At 40.0% G+C, this 26,135-nt stretch overlaps 2 pseudogenes; one reads left to right on the top strand and one right to left on the bottom strand.

Annotated features, from left to right (window-relative positions):
* Positions 1 to 1,485: 1,485 nt before the first annotated feature.
* On the bottom strand, positions 1,486 to 19,385 carry LOC127799967 (uncharacterized; annotated as a pseudogene).
* A 2,906-nt stretch (positions 19,386 to 22,291) lies between these two features.
* LOC127793633 (small nucleolar RNA R71) lies at positions 22,292 to 22,391 on the top strand (annotated as a pseudogene).
* Positions 22,392 to 26,135: the final 3,744 nt, after the last annotated feature.

Genomic DNA, 26,135 nt, shown 5'->3' with positions numbered 1-26,135 from the left:
TTTAATCAATTGCTATTTTAGGAAACCTTTTCCTTTATGACGACCCCCCGTCATATCGATGTCATTACGTCTATTTGTTCTTTTCCCGTGAGAACCTACGACGGCACAATTTCTTGCCGAAGTGTCCCACTTAACCATATGTCCGCTTTCCTAGTTTAAGCCAGGGACCGTGCCTATTGCGTATGACTCATTAGGCTCCCGAATATGTTGGCAATGTGTCGGTACGAACACATAAGACAAGATTGGCCTCTAGCAAGGCCTCATGCCTACCCAATTATTCAGAAGGATTCATAATCCGCAAATAACCTTTCACGAACATGGTTATCGTGTAATTTGATCCTCTCGTCAATGTATCATATGTGATCTCAAGTATGGCGATGTGTTACTTGATAATGATCACATGAGTTTTCTTCGGTCTTCTAGATATCTTCACTTAATAGAAAGTAAATCAATAACTCCTTATTGATCTCTTTTACCATGGCCATGGATTTAAAGTGAATATCCACCGAAGGCACCTTAGATACATCATCCTCTATGAAGGGATAGACGAGTCCCATCTTGGTTATGCACCCATCTTCATAAGCCTCACGATATGCCCAACGATCGCCCACGTGCAGCCTTTATCTAGGCCCATCGAAACGATGTCAAAGCATATCGATCTTCTTATGAGATGACCGTGACAACCTCAGGTCCAAGGATTAGTTACACCCATCTCATATAAGAATTCCATCAACATATAACCAAAATGGATTCTCATGGCGAGTCATGTCCAGTGACACGTTCTCCAACATTGGTCACCTGTGTACTTGTCTAGGCATCCCCATGCCTATGAGTGTGAGACCCCCATTGCTATCACATAGCAAAAACATAGCACATACAAGTCTTACCACAATTGTCAATGTCCATTCTTGACATTGCTAGGACTTGGGACGTTTAATGATGTCTAGAAACTGTGATGCATCATCTCACATCTTTATAGATTAATCACAGTATACATCATATGGACTTCTATCTAGTTTCATTCGGTTATTACAATAATAACAAGAAACTAATAGAATGACTTCTTGTGAATTTGAACAACTCCTTATTCAAATAATAACATGATTACAATTGTCAGTGTACAACATGCCCAATTTGATTGGGTCTAGAGCACCTACACTAACACATCCCACACATAATACCGAGCCTGACTCTTAAATTTATTTAGCTGTTCCTTTTTAAAATATGCAGGTAATTCAGAAGCAACTAAATAATTTACCAAATCAGCATACCAGGGCTCAGCACCATGAATGTGGTATAATAACTCATCTGGGAAATCATCCCTGATAGGCTGGGAGTCCATGACAGATTGATCTGAGGTGGAAGGAATGCGACTGAGGTGGTCGGCTACCAAGTTCTCTACTCCACTTTTATCCTTGATCTCAATGTCAAATTCTTGGAGCAAGAGCATCCACCTTATCAAACGAGGTTTGGCATCAGGCTTCTTCAAGAGGTACCTAAGAGCTGCATGGTCAAAAAAGACAATAACTTTAGAACCAAGTAAATAGGATCTAAATTTATCCAATGCAAAAACAATAGACAAGAGCTCTTTTTCTATAGTGGTATAATTAGTCTGTGCCGCATCCAATGTACGCGAAGCGTAGGCTATGACATGGGATTTCTTCTCCACACGCTGGGAAAGGACGGCACCCACTACAAAGTTGGAGGCGTTGCACATCAACTCGAAGGACAACTCCCAGTCGGGTGGCTGTATGATGGGTGGAGAAATCAATCGACTCTTCAGTTCCTCAAATGCCTGCTTACACTGCTCATCAAAGTGGAAGGTCACTTCTTTTTGGAGAAGGTGGGAAAGTGGAAGTGCAATCTTGCTGAAATCCTTGATGAACCTCTTGTAAAATCCTGCATGGCCAAGGAAAGAATGCACCTCCCTCACAGAGGTGGGGTAAGGCAATGAAGCAATAACATCAACCTTAGACCGATCCACTTCTATACCCTTCTTAGACAGAACATGCCCTAAAACAATTCCTTGTTCTACCATGAAATGACATTTTTCAAAATTTAAAATATGGTTCTTTTCAATGCATCTCTCTAGGACTCTACCCAAGCTAACCAAGCAATCATCAAAAGAAGTGCCATAAACTGAAAAATCATCCATGAACACTTCCATGCAATGCTCTAGAAAATCTGAAAATATACTTACCATGCATCGCTGAAAGGTACCTGGAGCATTACATAGACCGAAAGGCATTCTTCTATAAGCGAATGTGCCAAAGGGGCTGGTGAAGGTGGTCTTCTCTTGATCCTCTGGGGCTATGCTGTTAGTGTAGGTGCTCTAGACCCAATCAGATTGGGCATGTTGTACACTGACAATTGTAATCATGTTATTATTTGAATAAAAAGTTATTCAAATTCACAAGAAGTCATTCTATTAGTTTCTTGTTATTATTGTAATAACCGAATGAAACTAGATAGAAGTCCATATGATGTATACTGTGAATAATCTATAAAGATGTGAGATGATGCATCACAGTTTATAGACATCATTAAACGTCCCAAGTCGTAGCAATGTCAAGAATGGACATTGACAATGGCGGTAAGACTTGTATGTGCTATGTTTTTGCTATGTGATAGCAATGGGGGTCTCACACCCATAGGCATGGGGATGCCTAGACAAGTACATAGGTGACCAATGTTGGAGAACGTGTCACTGGACATGACTCGCCATGAGAATCCATTTTGGTTATATGTTGATGGAATTCTCATACGAGATGGGTGTAACTAATCCTTGGACCTGAGGTTGTCACGGTCATCTCATAAGAAGACCGATATGCTTTGACATCGTTTCGATGGGCCTAGATAAAGGCTGCACATGGGCGATCGTTGGGCATATTGTGAGGCTTATGGAGATGGGTGCATAACCAAGATGGGACTCGTCTATCCCTTGATAGAGGATGATGTATCTAAGGCGCCTTCGGTGGATATTCACTTTAAATCCATGGCCATGGTGAAAGAGATCAATAAGGAGTTATTGATTCACTTTCTATTAAGTGAAGATATCGAAGAAAACTCATGTGATCATTATCAATCAAAACATCGCCATACTTGAGATCACATAAGATGCATTGACGAGAGGATCGTATTACACGGTAACCATGCTCGTGAAAGGTTATTTGCGGATTATGAATCCTTCTGAATAATTGGGTAGGCATGACGCCTTGCTAGAGGCCAATCTTGTCTTATGTGTTCGTACCGACACATTGCCAACATATTCGGAAGCCTAATGAGTCATACGCAATAGGCACGGTCCCTGGCTTAAACCAGGAGAGTGGACGTATGGTTAAGTGGGACACTTCGGCAAGAAGTTGTGCCATCGTAGGTTCTCACGGGAAAAGAACAAATAGACGTAATAACGTCGATATGATGAGGAGTCGTCATAATGGAAAGAGTTTCCTAAAAATGGCATTTGATTAAATTAGGAAGGAGTTTCTAATTTAATGATTTTCTATTTCTTGGAGTGGCAAATAGGAAATAAAATATTTTTGAGCTTAAGTTAATATTTGGACTAAATTAGATTTGGGCCAAATATTAAATTAAATATTATATTTGGACTAAATTGGATTTGGGCCAAATATTAAAATAAATATTATATTTGGACTAAATTAGATTTGGGCCAAATATTAAATATTATATTTGGACCAAATTAGATTTGGGCCAAATATTAAATAAAATATATTTGGGCTTGAATTAGATTTGGGCCATAATATTTTATTTAACCTATAAAAGGATTGGGCCATTTAATTATATTTCTAGTTGGACTAGAATAAGCCCACTTATGATTCTAATTAAATTAGAATTAATGGGCTAGCCCAATCCATTAGGGTTTTAGAAACCCTAGGATATTTCATTATAAATATCCTTTTATAGGTTGCCCATCACAGTGGTGATTTTTGGTGTCGTTTTTCAAGAGTTGAAAAACGCATTGCCGTTCATTCTTCCCCGTTTCTTTTGGCATCGATTTGAAACGTGGGTATTCTTTTACCGTCCATACACAAGCCGCGCAAAGGAGAAGGAGCTAGCACTCCTATTCCGCTCTCCTTGCCAACGGACGCGTGCCGCGTATCACGAGTTAGAGGCCGGACACTTGGACGGCTTGAATCCGCGAACGACTCGATAATCTAAAGGTTAGATTTATTTATTTGTTTGTGAATGATTTGATTTCAACGTTGATCCAATCGCCGGGATCGGGGTAAGGTTCAAAATTTTTGAACTACGCTGCTTGCCCCGTAGCGATCTTGCTTTACTTTCATATGCAAATATGAAAGTATCCAGAAAAACCGTCAAGGAAACAATAGTGTGACTTACCAGCCAACCTCTCCAACATCTGATCAATGAATGGGAGGGGAAAATGATCCTTTCTGGTTGCTTGGTTCAGCTTTCTATAATCAATGCAGACTCTCCAACTGTTCTGCACTCTCATGGGGATAAGCTCATTCTGCTCATTTGGGACCACCGTGATGCCCATCTTTTTTGGAACAACCTGCACGGGACTCACCCACTTGCTGTCAGAAATAGGGTAAATAATACCGGCTGCAAGTAATTTACTTACCTCCTGTTTTACCACATCAAGAATGGTTGGGTTAAGTCTTCTTTGAGGCTGCCTTGCTGGTTTTGCTCCTTCCTCCAATAAGATACGGTGCATTCAAACAGATGGGCTGATTCCAGTTATGTCCGCTAAAGTCCACCCAATTGCTTTCTTATTCTTTTTCAGCACGTCCAGCAACTTTCTCTCTTGGTCAGGCTGCAAGTTATTTGCAATGATGACTGGCAGCTTCTCATCTTTCTCCAAGAATGCATACTTGAGGTGCTGAGGCAAAGGCTTGCATTGAATGGTGGGTGGCTGTTGCAAAGAGGGGGCTGACCTATTTGACTGCAACTCTAACTCCAAAGCACTATCAACCTGCTCAACAAGGTCAGCAGCACTATCTTCCACTTGGGAAATCTTAGCATCAAAATCAAACTCATGCCTATGCAAAAATTCAGCAATCTCTAAGCATGCAGCACATTGACTCTCTCCATCACTACAATTAGTGCAAATAATCGTATCTGGGAACTCATGCACAGTGGGGAGTTTATCAATTAAATCAGAAGACTCAGAACATGCTTCATTCACTAACAGGTCAACTTTATTTACTTGAAAAGTGGAATGATCCTCAGCAGGGAATTTCATGGCATCAAGTATCTTGAAGTTAATTGTGTTACCAGCAAATTCCATGGAAAGTGTACCCTTGTGCACATTGATAATAGTTCTAGCAGTTTTTAAGAATGGTCTCCCTAGTATCAAGGGTGCATGCTCAAGTGTGCTGTCATCTTCCATATTCAAAACATAAAAATCAGCTGGAAAGATTAAATCCTTAACCTTAACCAGCACATCTTCTAGGACTCCAGTGGGGTGTGCAGTACTTCTATTGGCCAGCTGGACAACCACTCCTGTTGGCTTCAAAGGACCACACTGCAATGAAGCATAGATAGAGTTAGGCATAACATTAATGGATGCACCTAAATCTAGTAAAGCATTGCTAAATTGCATGTCTCCTATAGTACAAGGAATGGAAAACGTCCCTGGATCTTTACACTTTACTGGCATGGCAGGTTGGATAAGGGCAGAGACATTTCTTCCAAGATTGACTTGTTCGTTCCTTCTTAATCTCCTCTTGTGCGTACACAAATCTTTGAGAAATTTTGCATACTTGGGGATCTGTCTGATGGCTTCGAGGAGGGGTATATTGACTTCCACTTTCTGGAATGTCTCCAAAATCTCTTTATCTAATTCGACCTCTGCTCTTTTCTTGTTTTGTGTTGCTCGATGTGGGAATGGCAGGGGCTAGTTGTTGGAAGACTCTCCTTGTTCTTGATAGCTAGAGTTTGGCTGCTTGGCTGAAAGTAAAGAAAGATCGCTTCGGGGTAAACAGCGTAGTTCAAAATTTTGAACTTACCCCGATCCCGGCGATTGGATCAACGTCGAAATTAAATCATTCACAAACAAATAAATAAATCTAACCTTTAGATCATCGAGTCGTTTGGGGATTCGAGCCGTCCAAGCGTCCGGCCTCTAACTCGTGATACGCGGCACGCGTCCGTTGGCAAGGAGAGCGGAATAGGAGTGCTAGCTCCTTCTCCTTTGCGCGGCTTGTGTATGGACGGTAAAAGAACCGATTTTCAACTCTTGAAAACCAACAAAATAAAAGTGGCTTAATTTGGGCATCCCATAAAGGGCTATATATAGGGAGGCAACCTCCTAGGGTTTCCCAAACCCTAATGGACATGGATTGGGCTAGCCCATTAATCCTAGTCCAACTAGAGATTAAAGTGGCCCAAATCCATTTATAAAATATTTGGCCCAAATCTAATTTAAGCTCAAATATTTAATATTTAATATTTAATATTTGGCCCAAATCTAATTTAGCCCAAATATTTAATTTAATTTAATATTTGGCCCAAATACTTTATTTAGCCCAAGTATTAAATTAAGCCCACATTATTAAATTAGAAACTTCTTTTCTAATTTAATCATTAAGTTAGAAACTACTTTCTAATTTAATCAATTGCTATTTTTAGGAAACTCTTTCCATTATGACGACTCCTCGTCATATCGACGTCATTACGTCTATTTGTTCTTTTTCCGTGAGAACCTACGACGGCAAAACTTCTTGCCGAAGTGTCCCACTTAACCATACGTCCGCTTTCCTAGTTTAAACCAGGGACCGTGCCTATTGCGTATGACTCATTAGGCTTCCGAATATGTTGGCAATGTGTCGGTACGAACACATAAGACAAGATTGGCCTCTAGCAAGGCGTCATGCCTACCCAATTATTCAGAAGGATTCATAATCCGCAAATAACCTTTCACGAGCATGGTTACCGTGTAATTCAATCCTCTCGTCAATGTATCCTATGTGATCTCAAGTTGGCAATGTGTTGCTTGATTATGATCGCATAAGTCTTTCTTCGGTTATCCGGATATCTGCACTTAATAGAAAGTGAATCAATAACTCCTTATTGATCTCTTTCACCATGGCCATGGATTTAAAGTGAATATCCACCGAAGGCGCCTTAGATACATCATCCTCTATCAAGGGATAGATGAGTCCCATCTTGGCTATGCACCCATCTCCATAAGCCTCATGATATACCCAACGATCGCCCACGTGCAGCCTTTGTCTAGGCCCATCGAAACGATGTCAAAGCATACCAATCTTCTTATGAGATGACCGTGACAACCTCAGGTCCAAGGATTAGTTGCACCCATCTCGTATGAGAATTTCATCAACATATAACCAAAATGAATTCTCATGGCGAGTCATGTCCAGTGACACGTTCTCCAACATTGGTCACCTATGTACTTGTCTAGGCATCCCCATGCCTATGGGTGTGAGATCCCCATTGCTATCACATAGCAAAAACATAGCACATACAAGTCTTACCGCAATTGTCAATGTCCATTCTTGACATTGCTATGACTTGGGACGTTTAATGATGTCTATAAACTGTGATGCATCATCTCACATCTTTATAGATTATTCACAGTATACATCATATGGACTTCTATCTAGTTTCATTCGGTTATTACAATAATAACAAGAAACTAATAGAATGACTTCTTGTGAATTTGAATAACTCCTTATTCAAATAATAACATGATTACAATTGTCAGTGTACAACATGCCCAATCTGATTGGGTCTAGAGCACCTACACTAACAATCTCCCACTTGCACTAGAGCCAATCACTCATGTATCTTATACCTGGTGATCGAACATGACTTTCATGTTTCTCCTGGGATAGAGCTTTAGTTAAGAGATCTACGACGTTGTCATCCGTCGACACTTTCTCTATATATGTCACCATAGCTGATAATCTCCATTATCATATGGTGATATCGCAATACAAATTTGGTCCGTTGATGAGACCGTGGTTCCTTCGCTTACGCGATGGCTCCATTGTTGTCCCAATAACTGTTATTGGATTAACAATACTGGACACCACTTTAAGTTCATCAATGAACTTACGGATCCATACAACCTCCTTAGCTGCTTCGAAGGTTGTTATGTATTCGACTTCAGTTGTTGAATTTGCCACTATCTCTTGTTGGAACTCTTCCAACTCATGGCCCAGCCATATAGGCAGAATATGAATTTCGACTATACGTGATTTAAAATCATCATGATCGAATTGGAAACTGGCATCCATGAACCCCTTCATGGTATGCTCTTATTCTCTATATGGAAAAAAACATCTCTTTAGTGCTTCACAAGTACTTAAGAATGTTTTTCACAGCAATCCAGTGTTTCTCACCTGGATCAGCTTGATATCTACTACATATGCTCAAAGTATATGCGATATCAGGCCTCGTACATAACATGACATACATGATCGAGCCAATAGCCAAGGCATATTGCGCTCGACTCATCCTATCTCTCTCATCTTGTGTCTTCAAACACATAGCCTTGGAGAGATGTATTCCATGTGACATGGGAAGACTTCTCCTCCTAGAATCTTCCATGCTAAACCTCTTTAGCACCCTGTCAATGTACGCGCTATGGGAGAGTGCTAGCAACCTCTTGGATCTATCTCTATAGATCTTTATTCTCAGAATATAGGCTGCTTCTCCCAAATTCTTCATGGAGAAAATACTTTGAAAGCCATATTTTAACTAATTGCATCATGGGAACACCATTCCCTATGAGCAATAAATTATCCACATATAGGACTAAAAGAACCACCACGCTCCCACTAACCTTCTTGTAAACACAAGGATCAACTTCCCTTTTGTGAAAAATCAAACTTTTTGATCTTTTCATCAAAACATTGATTCTAACTCCGGAATGCTTGCCTTAGTCCACAAATGGACCTTTGCAAGTTGCAAATCTTATTTGCATGTTTATGAGTAACAAAACTATCAGGCTATGTCATATACACATCCTCGACCAGGTTTCCTTCAAGGAAAGTTGTTTTGTCATTGCCATAACCCAGAGTCAATGTCAGACATTGCCTCATCATAGATAGTAGGGTCATCGTTCACAACCAGAAGCACATCTCCATGTGCCGAGATGAGAAATCCATATCTCTCTTGCTCGTGACGAACCCTCATCGACCTATGAGGTTCTTGTGTAGAAGGTTGGGGAGTTGACACAACTTCTTGTGTGCGATCTTTCTCGGGTTCCTGGAGGGGAGTATTTATTTGTGGTTCGCCTCGAATCTTATTCGAGCTTAACATTCCTCCCACTAGCCACAGCATCTAAGAATTCCTTCTCAAGGAATACCACATGCTTGGCAACAAAACACCTTTTGTTCACATGGGTGGTAAAAGTAATATCCACTTGGATATCCCACAAACAGATATCTCGTCGATTTGGGTTGTAGCTTATTACTGTCAACACGTTTAACATAAATTTGACAACCCCAAATCTTAAGGAAAGACAAGTTTGGCTTCTTTCCTTTCCATATCTTATATGGAGTCTGAGTAATTGATTTACTTGGAACCCTGTTCAAAACAAAGATCGCGGTGAGGAGTGCGTATCCCCAAAATGAAATAGGGAGTTCAGCGCGACTCATCATGGACCAGACCATGTCCAACAAGGTCCTATTCCTCCTTTAGACACACCGTTCATCACTGGTGTTCCAAGTGGAGTCCATTGTAAGAGAATCCCATTCTGCTTCAGATGATTTAGAAACTCACTATTCAAGTATTCACCATCTCGATCTGATCGAAGTACTTTGATACTTTTCCCAGTTTGTTTCTCTACTTCAAATCTGAATTATTTGAACTTTTCAAAAGTCTCAGATTTGTGTCCCATAAGATACACATAACCAAAACATGATCTATCATCAATAAAGGTTATGAAGTAGACATATCCACCTGTAACTTGGGTGGACATGGGTCCACACACATCAATGTGCACAACCCCTAGCACTTATGTAGCCTCCATTTACTTTAGAAGGAGACTTAGTCATTTTTACCAAGTAAACAAGATTTGCAAGCACCATATGATTCATAATCAAATGTGCTAAGATATCCAGCTCTATACAAGTTGGATGTGCGAGTCTCATTTATATGGCTTAAGACGACAATGCGATAAATAAGTGCTATTTAAATCATCTGATTTAAGTCGCTTAGTATTTATGTTACTGATAGGAGTATCAACATCAAGGACATACAAACCATTACATATTGTTGCTTTACCATAAAACAACTCATTTTTATAAAACGAACAACTATTGTCCTTTAAATAAAAATGAATATCCATCCTTGTCAAACAAGAATTAGAAATTATATTCCTAGTCAAACTAGGATTATAGTAACAGTTATGTAAATCTAATACAAGCCATGTGGATAATGTCAATAAATAGGTCCCTACAACTAATGGAACAACTTTTGTTCCATTTACCACGTGTAGGTACACTTCTCCTATTATTAATCTCCTCGTACTCCTAAGCCCATACACAAAAGTGTAAATATGAGCACTAGATCCAGTATCTAATACCCATGTAGACTGATCAGAAGTAGATAGATTAATTCCAATAACATAAATACCTGAAGTGCCATGAGTAGAACTCTTCTTACTCTACACTTCTTGGTTTATCACAGTGGAGATAAATTGCATCCTTTTGCCTTTTGGGTTTTAGTCTTCTAGACTCTTCCAGATTGCGCTATGGAAGAACTCTTCTTCCTTTTGGCTTTCTTACTCTTGGGCTTGCCCTTGTGCGCCTTGGGCCTTTCAACTAAGAAAACACTTCTCTTGGCCTATAATCAATTTTAGGCTTGGTCTCCCTTAATATGGACAACTACTCTCCAAGAGTCTTATCCATAACTTTTAGGGAGGGACTATAGCACCAAGTCTGGGGTAAGTTTCTGCATCCATACCCAAGTTTAGCTCTAGCAACCTATTGATAAAACATATCATCTCCATGACATGCTTCTCAACAGATGATCCTTGAGCCTAGCCATGATCTCATAGGCATCATAACTCTTATGTGGAGACCTATGTTTCGGGGTCATGGCAGCCAAGACGATATATCAAGCGATGATCATATCACCCATGTGCATCGTCCAGGCCTAATGTGCTATTATTTCTTTAACTGGTGGCTTCGTAAGAAGATAGCTCTTTATCGCATAAAGAATCTTATCACACATGAGGACTATCCTCAAGATGATCTCCCAGTCATAGAAATTAGTCCGTTGAAGGTATTATTGCCCTCGAGTATCGATCTTATTGACATGTTTCTAGACATTCTGGATCAACAACTGAATAGAGATATTATTATAATCATATTGAATTACGAAATCATAAATTGCAAGAAGTAACATTTTATGATTGCTCCCACTATTTTCTACGAGTTTGCCACCCTCAAGACATAACTCGGGAAATCCCGTTGGAAGATTTCCTAGTGAGCCAGGATCCCATCTCCCCTCGCACAACCTTGAGTGACTCAACAAATTGTGTTAGGATCGATTAGGTAGGTACTTGCTACCAATTGCATCTCCATGCAACTCCTAGATTCATTGGGTTGACAACTCCTTGTCAAGCACATCTTATGTGACTCCCAATCTTTGCCTCTATACTCAGTAAGGCCTTGAGTGACTCAACAAACCCCACATTTCTAGTTAAGTCGGACCCATCATTCAGGGACATCTCATGGCCCATGAAGCATAGGAATCATAGGTGACACATGACCTTGAGTGACTCAACAAATCAAGTGTCAGCTAGAAACCTAATGCTTCATAATGATGGAAGGCAAGTTGGCTTAATATTAATGAGGGATTTATTATTTATTTATTTAGGTCTCATCACATGCAATTAATCAAATTAATAATGCATAATAAACGACTCAAACCGGTGTATGGTATGGATAACTACAGCTAGTCCCCTCGAGCCATAGAAGAGAAGCTAGCGGGTCAAACCTAGGTGAAGAATCACATCTTGCTTCATAAGCACATTCTTCAAGCCTTCATTGGTCTTCGAATCTTGTCTTCAATTTGGCTCCATCTCTTGCTCTTCATACAAACTACAACTATCACTACTTTATTCTATTCTACATACATTACATAGAATCAGAAACCCTGAGTTACATTCGGGGAGAATGAGATGAGAAGAGAATGTACATTAGAGTATAAGAGAGGCAGGACACGCAGGCCCTATTTCAAAAACCAAATTTACAAGCATTCATTCCCAACATAAAATAAATGGTCGACTCGATCCATACCATACACCCATGCAATCAATCTAATTGATTCATTTAGATTATGTTAATTAATTGTCGCATCTATTTCAATCTTAATGAAACGCTTTCAATAAATTGAAAAATTTGTATGATTTTGGAAAAACAAAATTGTTTTAATTGTGTTGGGCTTGGGCTCTATCCATTAGTTTAACTAACAAGGCTCAACAGGCCTTGGATCAACCAATGTATGTCAAACATACATTAGCAGCCCAATAATTAATAAATAACCCAATTAATGGCCCTGACCCATTTTTAATCACGGCCCATAAGTGTCATACACTCATGGATCGGATAAAAATAAAATTAAATAGCCAAACAATTTGGCCGGGCCCCTCCAAAAGGAACGGAACGCACTGGGCCACCGAAGGGTCGGCCCGGGTGCTTCACGTGGACCCCGGGGAAAGGTCAAAAACAAGCCCGAGGGAGCGGGAGGTGGCTGGGTAGGCCAAAAAACAGCCAAGAAGCGTACTGGGCGCGGCTGGGGCCGCATGGGCCGCGCCTGGCGCGGGCTGGGCGCGGCTGGGCCGCGTCTGGCGCGCGCTGGGCGCGGCTGGGGCACGCGGCCGCGGCCCGTGCGGGCGGCAGGGGCCACGTGGGTCGCGCAAGCGTGCGCGCGGGCCGCTGGGGCCGCGCGGGTCGGCCACGCCCGCGCGCGGGTCGCGGGTCGCACCCGCGGGCCGCGCGCTGCTCGCGGGTCCAACCCGCGGGTCGCGCCCGCGTTCGGCCGCGCAATGCGCGCGCGCGCGGCCGCGCCTGTGCGCGCGATGCGCGCGCGCGGCCACGCCCCAGCGCGCAGGGCCGCGCCTGGCCGGGCCCTGCTCGCGCCCAGGCCGCCCCAGGCCGTGCCCAGCGCGCGCGGCCCCCTTCGGCCGTGTCTTTCGACGCCCCGGTGCATCCGTATGCACCCCGAACCCCGTTTTTCCCTTTTCCGTGTCATACACGATCTTTTGCAATCCAAAAATACAAACGCAACAATTATTTAATTATTTCACAAATAACAACATAATCGAATCCGCACATTATGAATTGAAATATTTCGACGATGGCTCTGATACCACTGAAAGTAAAGCAAGATCGCTTCGGGGTAAACAGCGTAGTTCAAAATTTTAAACTTACCCCGATCCCGGCGATTGGATCAACGTCGAAATTAAATCATTCACAAACAAATAAATAAATCTAACCTTTAGATCATCGAGTCGTTCGGGGATTCGAGCCGTCCAAGCGTCCGGCCTCTAACTCGTGATACGCGGCACGCGTCCGTTGGCAAGGAGAGTGGAATAGGAGTGCTAGCTCCTTCTCCTTTGCGCGGCTTGTGTATGGACGGTAAAAGAACCGATTTTCAACTCTTGAAAACCAACAAAATAAAAGTGGCTTAATTTGGGCATCCCATAAAGGGCTATATATAGGGAGGCAACCTCCTAGGGTTTCCCAAACCCTAATGGACATGGATTGGGCTAGCCCATTAATCCTAGTCCAACTAGAGATTAAAGTGGCCCAAATCCATTTATAAAATATTTGGCCCAAATCTAATTTAAGCCCAAATATTTAATATTTAATATTTAATATTTGGCCCAAATCTAATTTAGCCCAAATATTTAATTTAATTTAATATTTGGCCCAAATACTTTATTTAGCCCAAGTATTAAATTAAGCCCAAATTATTAAATTAGAAACTTCTTTTCTAATTTAATCATTAAGTTAGAAACTACTTTCTAATTTAATCAATTGCTATTTTTAGGAAACTCTTTCCATTATGACGACTCCTCGTCATATCGACGTCATTACGTCTATTTGTTCTTTTTCCGTGAGAACCTACGACGGCAAAACTTCTTGCCGAAGTGTCCCACTTAACCATACGTCCGCTTTCCTAGTTTAAACCAGGGACCGTGCCTATTGCGTATGACTCATTAGGCTTCCGAATATGTTGGCAATGTGTCGGTACGAACACATAAGACAAGATTGGCCTCTAGCAAGGCGTCATGCCTACCCAATTATTCAGAAGGATCCATAATCCGCAAATAACCTTTCACGAGCATGGTTACCGTGTAATTCAATCCTCTCGTCAATGTATCCTATGTGATCTCAAGTTGGCAATGTGTTGCTTGATTATGATCGCATAAGTCTTTCTTCGGTTATCCGGATATCTGCACTTAATAGAAAGTGAATCAATAACTCCTTATTGATCTCTTTCACCATGGCCATGGATTTAAAGTGAATATCCACCGAAGGCGCCTTAGATACATCATCCTCTATCAAGGGATAGATGAGTCCCATCTTGGCTATGCACCCATCTCCATAAGTCTCATGATATACCCAACGATCGCCCACGTGCAGCCTTTGTCTAGGCCCATCGAAACGATGTCAAAGCATACCAATCTTCTTATGAGATGACCGTGACAACCTCAGGTCCAAGGATTAGTTACACCCATCTCGTATGAGAATTTCATCAACATATAACCAAAATGGATTCTCATGGCGAGTCATGTCCAGTGACACGTTCTCCAACATTGGTCACCTATGTACTTGTCTAGGCATCCCCATGCCTATGGGTGTGAGATCCCCATTGCTATCACATAGCAAAAACATAGCACATACAAGTCTTACCGCAATTGTCAATGTCCATTCTTGACATTGCTACGACTTGGGACGTTTAATGATGTCTATAAACTGTGATGCATCATCTCACATCTTTATAGATTATTCACAGTATACATCATATGGACTTCTATCTAGTTTCATTCGGTTATTACAATAATAACAAGAAACTAATAGAATGACTTCTTGTGAATTTGAATAACTCCTTATTCAAATAATAACATGATTACAATTGTCAGTGTACAACATGCCCAATCTGATTGGGTCTAGAGCACCTACACTAACATTGGCTTCTTGGATTGAGGAGGGTTGCTGCTCTTTGCTACCCTCTACATGCTGCTTCATGTTTGATGATGGTGGAGGGGTTGGGATGATTACTTCTTTCCCACTTCGAAGCATGATGGCACTAACATTACCCCTTGGATTAGCAACTGGTTGTGAAGGAAGCTGCCTCGAACCTTGACTCCTTAACTCATTGATCTTTGTGGCTAGCTGGCCTATTTGGGTCTCCAAATTTTGAATTGTGGTTTCTATTTTTTGCTGGAATTGGAGTGTATTGGTTGCTAGTTGTTTAACAAGATCATCCAAGCTAGGTTCTGACTTGGGTAATGGAGGTGCTTGTTGCATGGCTTGATTCGGCCTTGGTGGTGGAGCATGGTTGCTGGAAATTGAAGGATGGAACCTCTGCTGAAATGTTGATTCTGGTATGGCTGCTGCTGCACATGTTGATTGGAAGGGCCGCCATATCTGAGGTTCGGATGGTCTCTCCAACCTGGATTGTAGGTGGGGGAAAATGGATCATATCTGTTTGGAGGTTGTGGTTGGCTGTGCTGCTGGTGCTGGAATGGTCTACCAAGAAAAATGCCTGCACAGATCTCATTATTTTCTTGCAACTGTGGGCATTGGTTTGTTATATAGGATGGCAAGGAGCAAATGCCACAAAGCTGCTGCTGGGGTTGCTTTCTCTCTAATGCCAACTGCCTGACCATGGAAGCTAATTCCTCAAGCTTGTTTTCTATCCTCTGCTGGTCCATAGTGGCAGAGGATAGATGGCTTTTGTAGGAGTGTTTATTCTGGTGCCAAACTGCTGGGCATTTTGTGCCATCTTTGATATCAGCTCTTGTGCAGCTGCTGGGGTCTTCTCTGCCAAGGCTCCTCCATTTGCAGCATCTACCAAGTACCTGTCCATGGGGATTAGACCTTCATAAAAATATTGAACTAGGAGTTGGTCACTTATCTGATGGTGAGGACAGCTAGAACACAACTTCTTGAATCTCTCCCAGTACTCATGTAGAGTCTCACCACTCATCTGCCTTATACCACAAATTTCCTTCCTTATTGATGCTATTCTGGAGGCTGGGAAGAATTTTTCCAGGAAGATCCGTTTCAATCCATCCCAACTGGTAATAGCAGCTGGTGGCAGGTAATACAACCAGTCCTTGGCTGATCCATCAAGTGAGAATGGGAAGGCTCTCAGCTTGATTTTCTCTTCATCTACTCCTTGTGGCCGCATGGTTGAGCAAACAACATGAAACTCTTTCAGATGCTTGTGCGGATCCTCTCCTGCAAGACCATGAAACTTGGGCAACAAATGGATCAGTCCAGATTTTAGTTCAAAGTTAGCATCCAACTGTGGGTATTGAATACATAGGGGCTGATAATGCACATTAGGTGCAGCTAGCTCTCTAATGGTTCTACCATCCAAATGAACATGATTTACATTATTTCCATGATTTCCATTATTGCCATTACCATTATTTCCATTACTATTATCTGCCATATTGATGAATTCTGGAATAGGTTCGGATGAAGTATTAGAAACACTGTTATGGTCAATCCTATCCCGAGACTTAAGCTCTCTAGCTTGCCTTCTAAGAGTGTTCTCTAATTCAAGATCCAAATCAAGTAATTTTTCCTTAGAGGACCTGGTCATGCACTAGAGATCAGCACAAAAACAGCACACAAAATGGCCTATGCATACCAAGAACTCAAAAAGTGGTCTAAACGTTGGAATTTGGCTAAAAAATGCTCTCCTCATAGAAAATCTATGATTCTTGATCCTCACACCCCCATTTCTTTGGACACCAAAAATCAGCTCAATCGGAGCAAGTGGAAGGCTGTGAACAGTAACCGGGAAAACTGATTTTTCCCTCAAACCGACTCCTATTTTGCCTCAGAAACCACTCTATATGCAAGAAAACATCAAGGGGGCATATGGACTTGAAAGAATATCAAGTAGGGATGAGAAAGCAAGAGGATAGAACCGGTATCTTGAGCTCAATCCTTAAATCTTGCTATCTGTCATGGAGGTGGTCAAAAACACTGTTAAGTGGAAGGCTGTTGTGGCTGATCTTCTCTTGGTTGCAGCTGCTGGTGCCTATCTGCCAAACGAAAAGGAAGATTAGTGGGGAAGGGAAAGACAATGTTAAAAGGAATGTTAAAAGAGAGAAAATAAAAGGAAAAGGTGAAAAAGAAAAACGGAATGTCCTCTTGGTCAAGTGATCTGCTGTCAGAGGCAGACAAGTGGACTTCAGCTTTCTCTAAATAAAGGAAAAAAAAACGGTTATGCTCCTGATCTGCTGCAGCCCCCTTTTTTTGGGGGGGGGTTGTCTACTTGCTGTGAGCTTGCTTTTCAGCACCTATCAGAGCACATGAAGACCACACAAGAACATAAGGTAGTGATACTGAAAACCAGAGAAGGACTGCAGGTGTTTTTTTGCTTTTTCAGTTGCTGCAGGGTTGCTTTTCTAGTTGCAGGTTGTGCAGCCCTCTCCAACAGCCACTTCTTTGTTCAAAAATAATTCTAGAAACAAGAAAACAAAAAAGGAAAATACACACACAAAAAGAAGATCGAAAAGGCAAATAAGGCTTTTCTGTTGCTGCTTGCTATCAGTTTATCTCAAGAACATAACATAATAGCTCTTCAAGTTTGTGAGCAACAGCTGATAACCTTATCACCAAGAACACAAAACAGACAAAACAAGAAAACAAGAAAACAAAACAAACATAAAATAGGGTCGGTCCTTTATGTTTTTAGAAGAAAAACTTGGCTCCCCGGCAACGGCGCCAAAAATTCTGGTCGGCGGCTGTTGAACCACTCCAGATTAGATATCTATGTATCTCTTCTCTAGTTTGCAGCAAAGTGCACCCTAGGTTGTCTCTCACAAGGAACCTCACTTTCTTCTACCAACAAGGAGAACCAATATAAACAACAGTTTGTTTAGGGGGGATTTTGACAGAAAACTAAGTAACAAAACAGAAAGACAAGGATAGATGAAAATCAGTAAATGAAATGAAACCAGCTGTGTATTTGTCCCCTTTGTGAAATCTTCCTCGTCCAACCTATAAATCTTGGCTTGTTAGATGTTTTAATCTCCGGATATCAAACTTAAAGCATCCCCAACAACCGTCCAAGGATTAGAATGATTGGAACAACAAAATGAATACAGAAATCTCTTATAAACAAAATGCAACCATTCACTCTCTATTCAACCCATCCGGAGCTATGCAAGAACAACTAGTCAAGCACATTATATTCATTTCTGAGATGTTATACCAACCGGCTACAACACTCTGTTCTCTTAAGCATTTAACAGAAAATGAATCCATGCAAATTCACACAAACCTGCCATGAACTCCATGCATTCGAAAATCTGCTCAAACTAAACCAAATGGAAATGAATAAGATTAAAACAAACAAACCAGGTTTTTGCAGCTCATCCGGGACTCAGATTCCACACGGGTTCAAGATACACAACCAGTTACAATAGCTCTAGCCTTTCATTACAGCAAGGAAGACAAAATGGAGACAAAATGAAGAAAACAGAAAAATGCTAACAACAATAAAAATGGACAGAATCTCCTCTCTTTTCTCCTCTCCCTCCTCCTGGAAATAAGTGCTAAGAGGCCTTAAATACATGGCTAAGAAAGGAAGAGCTAGGAAGGCTAGGGTTGGGCCTAGTCCAACAGAAAAGAGAAGAAACAGAAGAGAGATAAGTGAGCCCAAAACAGCAAAATCGAGCAGCCCAAATCTGCTCCTTGAAAGTGAGCCCAAGCTCCTTTAGATGAGTCCCACAATTGCCCAAGGCTGGCCTACCCTCATAAAGTCCGAAATGAGCCACTTCAAGTCTTTTCCAGCTGCTTCTCTAGCCCATCCAATATTCCCTAAAGCTAAGCAAGCTTGGATCCATAGAAGTAAGATAGAAAATAGTGTAAGGACGATTTGAAGTATAATAAAATAGAAACCATGAAAGATCAGCAAAAATTACTTCAAATGGCGTAATAAGACTGAGGTGAAATGCCAAAATATAGCATAAATATGCATGTTATCAATGCCCACTCAAATGGGACATTCTAGGAGAGCAAATTACACAGAGGCCGGACTATGCTGCTGAAAGATGCTATGAATCTCTTATAGAACCCAGCATGCCCCAGGAAAGACCTGATGTCCTTAACACTCTTAGAGACTGGTAATTTTTGGATGGCTTCTACTTTGGCTTTGTCCACCTCCATTCCCTTAGCAGAGACAATATACCCTAGGACTATACCTTGTTTGACCATGAAATGACATTTTTCCCAGTTAAGCACAAGGTGGGTTTCTTCACAACAAGCTAGAACTCTCTCTAAATTCTCTAAACATGCCTCAAAACTAGCTCCATAGACAGAGAAATCATCCATAAAAACCTCCACAATGTGTTCTGTCATCTCACTAAAAATACTCATCGCACACCTTTGGAAGGTGGCAGGGGCATTGCATAGTCCAAAAGGCATACTTCTATAGGCAAATGTCCCAAATGGACATGTGAAAGTGGTCTTTTCCTGGTCCTCTAGGGCAATGCCAATCTGGTTATATCCTGAATAACCATCAAGGAAACAATAGAATGCTTGCCCAACTATTCTTTCAAGGACTTGGTCCAAGAATGGCAATGGAAAATGGTCTTTTCTAGTCATTGCATTGAGTTTTCTGTAATCGATGCACACTCTCCATCCGGTTTGGATGCGAGTAGGGATCAATTCATTCTTTTCATTTCTCACCACTGTGACTCCAGACCTTTTTGGGACCACTTGAGTGGGGCTGACCCACTTTGAATCCGAGATGGGGTATATAATACCCGCATCCAGCAACTTTAGCACTTCTTTCCTAACCACCTCTTTCATGTTAGGATTGAGTCTCCTCTGCATTTGCTTAACAGGTTTAGCATCCTCCTCTAGAAATATCCTATGAGTGCAAGTTAAAGGGCTAATTCCCTACAAGTCTGAGATGGTCCAACCTAAGGCTTTTTTATGAGCTCTCAGAATGTTTATCAGTTGAATTTCCTATTGGGATGTCAAACTTGAAGAGATGACTACGGGGAGTGTGTTCTCATCACCTAGAAATGCATATTTTAACTCACTTGGCAAAGGTTTCATTTCAGGTGTGGGTGAGGTATTATCAGATTGTGACTCCTCATTGTTCAGAGAATCCAATGGTTCTGATTTGGGAATCCATTGAGCCACAGGCATTGCTTCTTGCTCCCTAGTGTTCTCCAATTCTTTTAACTCTCTCTCTCTTCTTGATCTTCTTCCATAGATTTGTTCAAAAATTCTTTTGCAAAATAGTCCTCAACTAATGTTTGAACCAAATCTACTTCCTGCACCTCATTCTCAGCTATGTGTTGTTTGGAAACTCTAAAGATATTCATCTCTACAGTCATGTTTCCAAATGATAACTTAAGTATTCCATTGCTACAATTAATTATGGCATTTGAAGTTGCTAGGAATGGTCTACCAAGAATGACTGGAACAAGGGGTTGAGGGCCTTGATGGGGTTGTGTGTCCAAGACTATAAAATCAACAGGAAAGTAAAATTTGTCCACCTACACTAATACATCCTCCACTATCCCTCTAGGGACTTTGATTGACCTATCAGCAAGCTGTAGGGTAACTCTTGTTGGCTTGAGTTCTCCTAAGCCCATTTGCTGATATACACTATAAGGAAGCAAGTTGACACTTGCTCCTAGATCTAAGAGTGCTTGGTCCACCCTCTAGCTTCCAATTATGCAAGACATGGTTGGGCTACCGGGGTCTTTGTACTTAGGAGGTGTTTTAAGTTGCAGGATGGAACTCACCTGTTCAATTAAGAATGCTTTCTCATGGATGTTGATCTTTCTTTTAACAGTACACAAGTCTTTTAAGAATTTTGCAAAAGATGGTGTCTGTTTGATTACATCAAGGAGAGGAATGTTAATCCTCACCTGCTTAAACACTTCATAAATATCAGCATTTTGTTTTTCCTTCTTTGTTTGAGTAAGTCTTTGAGGGAATGGTGGTGCAGGGTTGCTCTTGAATTCTACCACCTTATTTTTTTCTTTAGCTTCCCTTTTTTTGTTTTCAAGTTTTTCCTCCAAAGTTGGAGCATTGTCATTTTTTATATTTTCATTTTGTTCTTCTTCTTGTGCATTAGGTTGGCTTGTCCTAGGATCATTTGGTTTGTCAATTATTTTTCCATTCCTAAGGACAGTAACTGCTTGCACCTGCTTATGATTATTGTTCCCACTATTTGATGATTCCACTTGATTTGTTTGCCTCACGGGGTTGGGATTTGGTTGAGAAGGAATTTCCCAGGTTCTCTCACAGTCAAAGTTTGAGTTAGCTTGGTTAGCTGACTCCTCATATCCTCAATTGCCCTATTTGTTTGCTCTTGGAATTTTGCTACCTGAGCATTGTTCCCTATCTGCCCTTGCATAAATTGTTGTAGAGAATCCTCTAGGGATCTCTTATGCAGTGGCTAATATGAGCCAGATGGTCCTTACTTAGGCTGGTAGGGCTGTGGCTGAGGTTGTGGCTGTGGTTGTGAGGGAAATGGTTGGTGTGGCTGAGGTGCTGAGTCATTTCTCCAAGACAAATTTGGGTGGTTCCTAGAATTTGGATGGTAGGTGTTTGAGTTTGGGTTATACCCTTGATAATTTCCACCCTGGTTTTGGTTTAGGTATATCCTACCCTCTGTTTGCCTTGGTTGTGAGTTTGAAGTTTGGCCATACAGCACTTCTTTGAAAGCAGGGAGAGTTGGATACTCCTCTGTTCTATGGCTATTGGCTTCACACACTACACAATGCACCTCTACCTCATTGACAGCCTTCATTTTTTTCATCTCCAATTCTTCCATTTTCTTTGTCAACAGAGCTAATCTAGCACTGATGTCATCAGTTTCATTTAATTGGAGTTTTCCCTTTGGTTGTGGATTGTATTGGTCTCTCAAATCTCCCATGGTTAATGGCCCAACTTCCCAATTTCTAGAGTTTTCAGCTACATGGTCAAAGTATGCAACAGCCTCTTCAGGAGTTTTTTCATAAAAATCACCATTACACATGGTGGACACCAGCATTTTCAAATTAGGAGTTAAGGCATTAAAGAAGAAACTAACTACCTGCCATTGCTCAAAGGCATGGTGTGGGCAAGAATGCAAGAGGTCCTTGAAACGTTCCCAAGTTTGAGCAAATGTTTCATTTGGTTTACAGACGAAATTCATCATTTGCCTTTGGAGTGATGCTATTCTATTAGCTGGGAAGTATTTTTTTAGAAATTTTGTTTGCATCTCCCTCCAAGTTCCTATTGATCTAGGCTCTAGAGTCCCTAACCACATTTTTGCTTTGTCCTTGAGTGAGAATGGGAAGAGCTTTAGTCTAACAGTGTCCTCATGTATATTTTGATCCCCACAGGTACCACATACCTCTTCAAAATCCCTCATGTGTGTATATGGATTTTCAGAATCCATACCATGAAATGTGGGGAGCATTTGTATGGTACCTGGTTTAAGGACAAATCGATGATGGTTTATTGGTAGGATTATGCAAGAGGGAGTGGTTTGCCTTGGAGGGTGCAAATAATCCATGAGGGGTTTAATCTCATCACCATCCAAAGGATCATGTTCTCCATGATCACTCCCATGAGCAGATAGGTTTTCATTTTGTTGAGATATTATGGATTGTAAAAGTGATATTTCAGTCTCTAATAAAGAATCTATAGAATGGTTTGACTCAGTTTGATGGCTTAAGATTCTACCAGATCTAAGTCTCATACAATTTGAATAATATGCAAACAGTTAAGAAAAAAAAAACAATATTAAGAATAAAGTTATCTGTGGAGTGAATTTTTTCTTCTGTTGCACCTCCCCGGCAACGGCGCCAAAATTTGGCTGCACTCCTCACCCTACAATTTAAATAGCCTTAATCAGTTTGGATGTTTAGTGTTGAAATGGTGAGGAGGTTTAAACTCACCAGTGTGTGAGTGTAGTTGTAGCACAATTATAAATTCCGGACAAGTCCGGGTCGATTCACTGGGAGGTTTATTTAACAAAAGAATTGTTCATTCGGGTTGATTTATCCAAAGAGAGCTAAGTTTTCTTGATTATGAAAAGGTTTTTTTGGAATATTAAAAAGGTCTTGGGTTGAGGCGAGTTCAAAACCAATGCCTAATAAATCTCTTATAGCAATTTAAACAGCAACATTAATCTGAAATAAACAGAGGATCATTAGATAGTTATAATTCAAGATACGAATGATTCTCAGCTAAGCAACCCTCATATATGATATGAGGGTTCTAGGTTAAGATGTCACTGTAAATTGTATTATACTACAGACTATGATTTGATTGTCTGAGCTTGGGTATATCTCATCTCCAATTCTAGCAACTCTCATACATGACATAAGAGTTCTAAGTTAGGATGATGACCCAATCCAAACTCACAAAATCATTTACACACTAAACTCAAGTTTAACTCAGATAAATATTGCATTCATCGAGATTTGGCTTATCTTGAGATTCAAGAACATTGGACACTGTCATCGCCTTAACCCAAGATTAGATTTAGCTACTTATTTCCATTTAAAAATTAATTGACAAGAATTTAAATGACGTAATTTAAATAACAAAATTTAAATGATAAGAATTAAATGGCAGAAACTAACCAGCCATTTAGGCGGTGGATAATTAAAAGACAAGAATTAAAATTGCAGAAATTTAAAGGCAGAAATTAACCGGCCATTTAGGTGGTGGATAATAAAGTAACAATAAATGAGATAAGAATTTAAAAGAAGAAAGAAAGGAAGTAAGAGAAAACAAGAGAGAGAATAAGAGCAATTTTCTAAGAGAAACTCTAAGAACAAAACTAAACTTTGATTCAAGTAATAACCACCTCCTCACAAATGCACCAAAGTGGGCTATTTATAGCTCACAAGATGCAATACAAACCACACAATTATTCAACAAAACATTCACCTAACTAGTGGAAGAAAATTAGGTAAAAGACAAAAGTACAAAAGACTTTGTGTGGTGGACTTCTCATAAGAATACAAAAGACTTTAGGTGGTGGACTTCTCATAAGAATACAAAAGACTTTAGGTGATAAAACACTTATAAAAATTCAAAACAAAGAAAAGTCTTCTACAAATTGGGCTTTGTTGGGCCTTTCTTATGTTGGATTCTATTTGATAGTTGGGCCAAGTGCACTTGAAACATCCTCTAGACTCTATAGTTGGCCCATGATTTTGAGCAACAATAATGGGTAATCCAACTTCTTCGATTTATGCTCCTAATTAATTGTAGAAGTCAGCTTCCTTGCTTCATCCTGCAATAATATGTAATGCAAATAATTATTTATTTTAAGCATAATTATAAAGTCAAAATGAGGATATAATTCATTAAGATTTAGGAAATATTAACCCCTCATCACCATTCATCATATAAGAGGCATATACATTAAATGATCAATATAGGAGTGAAAAAAATCATTTGAAGTAAATAGAAAGACTCTCTTTGAAAAACTCTCCCTTAAACTCACACGGGAGGTCTTAGCCATAGAAACATTTTTCATAAAAAAAATAGTAATTGACTCAATTCAATAATTTTCACAAAAATATCAATGGCCATAAATTTGAGAAATGAACCACATGAACTTTCCATATATTCAAAAAAAAAAAAAAAAGTGGTCATCCAAAAATATAAATCTAAACAAGTTATGGCAGATTTCATGCAAGAGACATTAAAGATAGGCTTTAAGATCATACGTTCAATTTTTGATAATCATAGCCAAACTTGTAATCACAAAACAGTAGCAAAATATTCTATTTTTAATTTATAGTACCCAAAAGTATGACATTCAATTTATTTAATGCCTTTATAAGAGATCAAGCCATAGGAACCATATCCTAAACTTAGGATTATAACATAGGATCATTACATATAGATGTATATAAGAGGCAAGATGATCCTTTAATTTTTTAAGATAGAGCATGAATTAGAATAATTTCTTACTCAAGCAATACACAAGAGTAAATACTAATTAGCTCAATAAGCATACATTATGATTCATATCACATAATCAGTAACACTAATCAAGTTATGTTTAAGGCCATTTACCACAAACACAATTTTCAGCACATATCAACAAATGTTATTCTCCCCCTTAATCAATGCATATATCAAAACACTATAACTCTCCCTTAATTTTAGAAATCAATATAAGTTTTCAACAAAATCATAAAGTCAAACTTATAACTCAAGATCATCAAAACTTATAAACAGAGAGTTTAGGGAAAGAAATATACCACTAAGATTTTAATTAATAAAATCTTTCTTACGCTTGGTTGGCAATACATCATGTGGGGTTGAATTTCTTTTTCATCCCCTTTTCTTTCATGCTTGATTCATCTGCAAAGATTTCACTTTAAGTTTCATTTGGATGTCAAGCAACCTGCAAAAATAAACCATCCACAAGCTTTTGGTGCCCAAACCACTTTGGGTTCACCATTGTTAGCATATAGCTCCTCCTTAGGAACCCAAATTTGTTTAACCTTATGTGGATTGTTTCTTACAAAAGCTTTGTTTCTAAAATGATACCAATAGCTAGGATGTGAAGCAAAGGATTTTTGTTTCCTTTTTATGACAACTGTTTGCTTCTTATCCTTATCCACATTCCTCTTAAAATGAGAATTCTTAGGTATCAAAACATTCTTGGATCCTTGAGGATTAAAATGAAAAACATTAGAAGGCTTAGTTTCCTTAGGAATCCATTTCATTTTAGGTCCAAAATATGATTTCCTTTTTAAAGGACAATTGTATGCAATGTGACCTAATTTACCACAATAAAAGCATTTAATTTCATGATAGGTGTGTAAATGTGAGCTCTTGGCTTTTGCTCTTGGACTATGAAAAATTTCAACACCTTTGTTATGATCACAAGAATTTGAAATCTCTTCTTTCAAAATGGATTTCTCATTTAATGCA

The sequence above is a fragment of the Diospyros lotus genome, chromosome 1 (assembly GCF_014633365.1).
Source record: "Diospyros lotus cultivar Yz01 chromosome 1, ASM1463336v1, whole genome shotgun sequence".
NCBI classification, from domain to species: domain Eukaryota; kingdom Viridiplantae; phylum Streptophyta; class Magnoliopsida; order Ericales; family Ebenaceae; genus Diospyros; species Diospyros lotus.
The sequence above is the reverse complement of the archived record's forward strand: the minus strand, read 5'-3'. Positions and strand labels throughout refer to the sequence as shown.